This window comes from Cetorhinus maximus, chromosome 34, assembly GCF_964194155.1.
Source record: "Cetorhinus maximus chromosome 34, sCetMax3.hap1.1, whole genome shotgun sequence".
In the NCBI taxonomy this organism is placed as follows: Eukaryota; Metazoa; Chordata; class Chondrichthyes; order Lamniformes; family Cetorhinidae; genus Cetorhinus; species Cetorhinus maximus.
Genome location: NC_135912.1, coordinates 8,471,144 through 8,478,677, shown reverse-complemented (window position 1 = coordinate 8,478,677; position 7,534 = coordinate 8,471,144).

Here is a 7,534-nt window from a genome sequence, read left to right as displayed (position 1 = left end):
TTAACGTGGTAACTATTGTGATCCTGTCTCGGGGAAAGTGTGGACTCTCTAAATGTGTTACTCACTACCTGGTGTCCATGTCAGCAGGGGATCTACTGGTCGTTATCATAGATCTGATATTCAGGCAAATTCCTATTGTTTATTGGGAACAATTTAGCATTGTGCGAATAATCCCTTTATGTAATATCCACGCCGTACTGCTTTATGCTGCCACTGACTGTTCTGTATGGTTTATTGTCACTTTCACATTCGATCGATTTGTGGCCATTTCTTGCCAGAAGCTGATATCTAAATATTGCACTGAAAAAGTTGCAGCTATGGTCCTCGGAAGTGTGATGGTGTTGAGCATTTTAAAAAAACATTTTTTGGTATTTTATGTACACAAGTGAATATTGGCTTTCTAACAGCTCTTGGTTTTGCCACGTGGCCCTCAGTGTATCCCATTCAGTGGTCTGGGCCATCGTTGAATTAATTCATTATATTTTAACGCCATTTTTTCCATTTCTTTTGATTCTACTCTTCAATGCATTAACGGTCAGGCACATATTAGTGACCAGCAGAGCCCGCGGGCGACTGCAGTGTCAAAGCAATGAGAAGACTCACAGTGATGGGGAACCGAAGGAAATCCATGATTTTATTGTTTGTTATATCAGGGAATTTCATAGTGCTGTGGATGGTGTTCATGGTTTGTTCTATATTGAGACGATTGGATTACTTGCAATATTCTGTTTATTTGCCCACATTTGTCCGGGAAATTGGTTCAATGCTCCAGCTTCTGAGTTGTTGCACAAACACTTTTATTTATGCAGTGACCCAGAGGAAATTCAGACAGGAGTTGGGGAATTGAGTAAAATATCCCTTTGCAATGATGGCCAAATTAAGTTGATGATAAGAACTCGCCCTTTCTAACATTATCATGTAGTCCTGTGAAATTCTTTAATTCTTTATGTTTTCTGAGATACTTTGAAAACTGGTCTAATCTGGTTAATTAATGCCATATTTCTGTGCCTTGTGGCCATTTTTTGTCAAGGGCAGAACCGTGAAACGCGTTCACTGCAATAATGGTTTTAGCAGATAATTGCCCACCAGAGGAAATTGTTTTACACAACCCAGCAAAACTGAAGTCCATGGGAATCAAGGGGAAATCTCTCCACTGGTTGGAGTCATACCTAGCACAAAAGAAGATGGCTGTGGTTGTTGCAGTCCCAGGGCATCACTGCAGGAATTCCTCAGGGTAGTGTACTAGGGCCAACCATCTTCAGCTGCTTCATCAATGACCTTCCTTCCATCATAAGGTCAGAAGTGGGGATGTTCGCTGATGATTGCACAAGGTTCAGCACCATTCGCGACTCCTCAGATACTGAAGCAGATCCACATGCAGCCAGACCTGGACAATATCCCAACTTGGTCTTATAAGTTGTAAGTAACATTCATGTCACACACGTGCCAGGAAATGACTATCCGCAACCAGAGAGAATCTAACCATCTCCCCTTGACATTCAATGTCATTGCCATCGCTGAATACCCCACCATAAACATCCTGGGCTGTCCACAATCTACGAGGCACAAGTCAAGAGTGTGATGGAATAATCTCGAGTTGCCTGGTTGAGTGCAGCTCCATCAACACTCAAGATATTCCACACAATTCAGAGCAAAGCAGCACTCTTAATTAGGAAGATGGGACGGTAATTGGCTGGGTTGGATTGGACAAAAGACATCTGGGCAGCTTTCCACATTTTCGGTTAGATGCCAGTATTGTAGTTGCACTGGAACAGATTGGTTGGGGGCACAGCTGGTTCTAGAGCAGAAGTCTTCAGTACTACAACATGAATGTTGTCAGGGCCCAAGATCTTAATTCTATCCAGCACCTATAAACTGTAAGTTAAGTAATGGATGGTGTCATCAACGGTGCTATCAGGTGGCACTCACCCAGCAATAACTGGCTAACTGCTACTCAGTTTGGGTTCTGCCAGAGCCCCATCGGCTCGTATCTCATGACAGCTTTGGTACGAACATGGATAAAAGAGCGGAATTGCAAAGGTGACGTACATGGTGGCCTTTGAGATCAAAGCAATAGCTGACTGACTGTGCGAACAAGGAGCCTGAGAAAAATTGAATTAGCTTGGAATTGTTGAAAAGCTTCACTTACAGGAGTGCAGAATCGTAGAATCAAAGGTTTTTACAACCTGCGAGGAGGCTATTTCGATGCATCACCTGTGCAGGTGAACAAGCAGCTGTCCAGCCTAATAGTACTTTACAGCACTTGTCCATAGCCTTGTAAGTTTCCCTGCATTAAGGGCGTATCTAATTACTTTTTAAATGGATTGAGGGTTAATGCGTCTACCCCTCTTTCAGGCAATGAGCTCCGGATCACAGGCATCCTTTTGGTGAAGCAATTACTCCTCCAATTCCTTCAAAACCTGTTTCGACCGTTGCTCCCTGCCTCTGAGCCAATCTTGGATCCAATTTACCACTTTGTCTTGGATTTCCAGGCCTCTTGCTTTCTTGACTAATCTGTGAACTGGGACCTTGTCAAAAACATTGCTAAAATCATCTAGGCTACATCAAACCCACTATCCTCATCGACTCCCCTTGTTACCTCCTTCCATCATATTAGTCAGGCACTGCTTTCCCTTAAGAAATCCGCTTTTGATTAATCCATGCCTTTCGAGATGAAGATTCATCCTGTTCATCGCACTTTCGTCCAATAATTTTCCCATCATTGAGGTTAGGCTGACTGGCCTATATTCCTCGATCTATCCCTTTCTCCATTTTAAACAACAATACAACGTTAGCTGTCATCCAGCCCTCTGCTACTACACATGTAGCCAGATAGGATTGGGAAATGATAGTCAAGTTGTCTGCCATTTCTTTATTGCTTCCCTTAACAGCCTAGGATACATTTCTATAAAAACAAAAAGCTAAAAGCTACTGCGGATGCTGGAAATCCAAAACAAAACAAAAACAGAATTACCTGGAAAAACTCAGCAAGTCTGGCAGCATCGGCGGAGAAGAAATCAGTCAACGTTTCGAGCCTTCATGGCCCTTCGGCAGAACTGCAGCATAGTTTCAACAAGGGAGAAATATGAATTGGTTTAAGGTGGGTGGGGTGGGGGGGTGGAAGAGACACATTGAGGGTGTGGTGTGAGCAGATAATAATCAAAAGATGTCACAGACAAAAGGGTCAAAGAGGTGTTGAAGGTGGTGGTCTTTGTCTGAGAAAAGTGCTAATTAAGAATGGAAAACAGGATATTCAAAGTACAGCTCTGGTGGGGGTGGGGTGGAAAGACTAAAGGTTTTAGTTTTAGATTTAAAAATAATGGAAATAGGTGGGGAAAGAAGAATCTATATAAATTATTGAAAAAAAAGCGGGTGGAGGGGGAAAAGAAACGGGGTGGGGATGGGGGGAGGGGGAGTTCAAGATCTAAAGTTGTTGAATTCAATATTCAGCCCAGAGGGCTGTAAAGTGCCTAGTCGGAAGATGAGGTGCTGTTCCTCCAGTTTGCGTTGGGCTTCACTGGAACAATGCAGCAAGCCAAGGACAGACATGTTGGCAAGGGAACAGGGTGGAGTGTTAAAATGGCAAGCGACAGGGAGGTTTGGGTCTTTCTTGCGGACAGACATTTGGATACATTTCTTGCAGGACTGGCGATTGATCCACATTCAAGGATATTAAAACCTTTAATGCTTCTTGTAATTATACTAATTAAATCTAATATTTCACACTCCTCCCTCCTGATTGCAATGTCTGCATAGTCCCTCTTTTTTTGTGAAAACGGACTCAACTCTTCATTAAGAACCATGTAAATGTCATCTGCCTCCAGACACAGATTATTCCATACATTACTCTTACAGTCCCTAACGTGTCCTACCCTTTCTTAACTTATGCTTTTGCACTTTATGCATTGATAGAAAAAAACTTTGGATTTTCCTTGTATTTAAATACCAATTTTTTTTCATGTTCAGGCTTTACTTGCCTGATTTATTTTGTCATAATTTCACCCCAACGCGTTTTCTACTCCTTTATGTTTTATCAAGAGCTGAGCCCTTCGTAGCTGTCATAATCTTCCTTATTTTTCTTTATCCTCTCCTTTAAGCTTGTTGACATCCGGGGAGCTCTGGATTTCTTAGCTCCAAAATGCTTTATTTAAGGGAACTGAGTTGTTCTGGCCCTCCACTATCTCTTCTCTACATGTCCCCTGCTGATCTGACACTGATTTACCTGTGAGTAGCAGTCCACTTTAGCAAAAATCATCTTAGTTTATTAAAATTAGATTTCCCCAGTTGAGAACTCCTTTTCCTGATCTATCTATGTCCTTTTCCATAACTGCCCTAAATATAATGATGTTATTAACACTTCTGCCATTATTTTCTCCAAGTGATCGCTCTTCTACCCACTCAACTTCACTTCCTAAAACTAAGTCAAGGGCTCTCTCGTTGCGACGAACTGGCTGGAACATTTCTCTTGAATGCATTTAATAATGCTGATCCCCTGTACCATACGCACTAATTCTACTCCAGTTAATATTAGAGTACGATGCAATTGGGAGGCAGTGGAATAGTGGTATTCCAGAGTTCCAGGGTAATTCTCTGGGGACCCGGTTTCAATGCCACTATGGCAAATGAAAATCTGGATTTAAAAGTCTGATGATGACCATTAAACCATTGCCAACTACCGTAAAAGCACATCTGGTTCACTAATGCACTTCAGGGAGGGTAACCTGCCATCCTCACCTGGCCTGGCCTACATGTGACTCCAGACCCACAGCAATGTGGTTGACTGCCCTCTGAACAAGTGCAATAAATGCTGGCCTAACCAGTGACGCCTGCGTCCCACGAACGAATGAAGAAAAGAAATCTCCCTCTACTACTGTATAAGCACAATGATAGTTATATTTGTTGGAGGCCAATCATCTCAGCCCCAGCACGTGGCTGTACGAGTATTTATTTTCATGATGGTGCCCCATGCCCAACCATCTACGGCTCCTTCATCGATGACGTTCATTTCATCGGAAGGCCAGGAGCTGGGATGTTGGCTGGTGATTGCAGTGATCAGTTACATTCGCAGCTGCCCGGATACTGAAACATTGCGTGTCCACGCGACATTACAACCTTTCCAGGGAAATTAACATTAACCACTCCGAGCGCAGTAACCCACAGACGTGGGTCAAATTTTGTGTGAAGGCCCAACGCCACCATTTAACTTCGGTGCATGGTACCCAGTGGAACTACCAACCTCAAATCTCAGTGACTAAGGCTTGGAATGGCAGTTGAGGATAGCAGAGAAAATCTCAGTGTTTCGAAATTGCATCTCAGCAAATCATTACCCTGAATCAGCATGGGTATGAATCATAGGTAGGCCAGGGTCACATTCCGCCATTTCATCATAATGTACCAGAGTTCCGGTGCATCATCACTGATCTGCGTCAACCCTGGTGTTATGGCCATTAAATATTTTTCAACACACAGCTAAAAATACCTTATTTTGGTTTGTGACATTTTACCGCGTGCATATAAGCTGCTGTGTTTTCCTACATTACAACGCGAACCACACTTCAGTGATACTTCACTAGTTGTAAAGCACATTACATTTATTCTTCCATGACCAATTCCTCTGACTATCACCTAAAACACCAAACGGATGCATGTTGACTGGAAATGGGCGTCAGTCAAATATCAGCCCTTTGTTGTGCACTGGCTGATGGCCTGACAAGGCCACGATTTTAAAATTACCATCCTTGTTTTCAAATCTCCCTGTGACCTCTCCTCTCCCTATCTCTGTAACCTCCTCCAACTCGAAAGCCCTGCACTACTGATGTTGTTCTCCAACTCTGGCATCTTGTGCGTCCCCAATTTTCCTTGTTCCGTTATAGGCGCCCGTTCCCTCAATTGGCTGTGCCCTAATCTCAGCAATTCACTCTAATTTTCTCCTTGAATGTATATATTGGACTAAGTTCAGGGTGCGTGGAAGCATAGTATTTATGTTACTAGACTAGTAGCCCAGAGAACTGGACGAATGACTCGGTGGTATAACCTCAAATGCCCACCATGTTAGCTTGGAATTGAAATTCAATTAATGCAATACATCTGGAACAGGAAGCTGGCATCTGTAATATTGATTATGCAGCAAGTATATTGTTTTAAATAAGCCATCTGGTTCATGAATGTCCCCGATTTTCTTTGCTCCACCATTAGCAGCTGGGCCTTCAGAGGCTTAGGCTCTGCAATTCCCTCCCTAAACCTCATGTATCTTGTCCTATCCACTAATAGTCAGGAGTGTGATGGAATACACTCCACTTGCCTCGATGAGTGCAGCGCCATCAACGCTCAAGAAGCTTGACACCGTCGAGGACAAAGAAGCCCACTTGATTGGCATGCCACCACCACCGCCCCACACCCCCCCACCCCCCATCCACCTTCAGCACCCATCCCCTCCACCACCATTACACATTGGCAGCAGTAGATACGATCTACAAGATGCCTTGAAGCAACTGACCAAGAATCCTTTGACAGCACCTTCCTAACATGCGACTTCTGCCACCTAGAAGGACAAGGGCAGCAGGTAGGTGGAAACACCACCACCTGAAAGTTCCCCTCCAAGTCACTCACCATCCTGACTTGGAAATATACCGCCGTTCCTTCACTGTCGCTGGGTCAAAATCCTGGAACTCCCTCCCTGACAGCACTGTGGATGTAACTATACCACGTGGACAGCAGCGGTTCAAGAAGGGAGCTCACCACCACCTTCTCAAGAGCAATTAAGGATGGGTAAGAAAAATGCTGGCCCAGCCATCAATGCCCACATCCCGTGAAAGACATAAAAGACTCCTTAGAAATGCCTCCAACTAATTCTGGACGCATTGCGACATATTATCAAACTTACAATCGAGAGGAAGGAGGTGTTGGAAAAGCTATCTTTACTTAAATATGTAAGATACCAGGACCAGATGAGATACATCCAACTGCACTGAGGGAAGTGAGAGTGGAAATTGCAATGGCACTAGTGATAATCTTTTAGTCTTCCTTAGACACAGGGGAGGTGTCAGAGGGCTGGAGAACTGCGAATGTTGCACTCTTGTTCAAAAAGGAGTGCAAGGATAAAGCTGGCAACTACAAGCCAGTCAGTCTGAACCCCGTGGCAGGGAAACTCCTGGAAACTATAGTATGGGATAAAATCAATAATCACTTAGACAATTGCAGGATAATTAAGGAAAGCCAGTGTGGATTCATTAAGGGGAAATCATGTGTAACTGATTTGCTGGATTTTTTTGAGGAGGTAACAGAGAAGGGAAACACTGGTGATGTGGCCTATATGGATTTTCAAAAGTCATTTGATACAGTGCCACACAACAGACTTGAGAGCAAAATTCTAAGTCATAGAATAAAAGGTAAAGTAGGCACTTGGATAAGAAATTGGCTGAGTGACAGGAAACAGAGAGTAGTGATAAATGGCTGTTTATCAGATTGGAGGAAGTTATGTAGTGGAGTTCCTCAGGGGTCAGTGTTGGAACCCTTGCTCTTCCTGATATATATT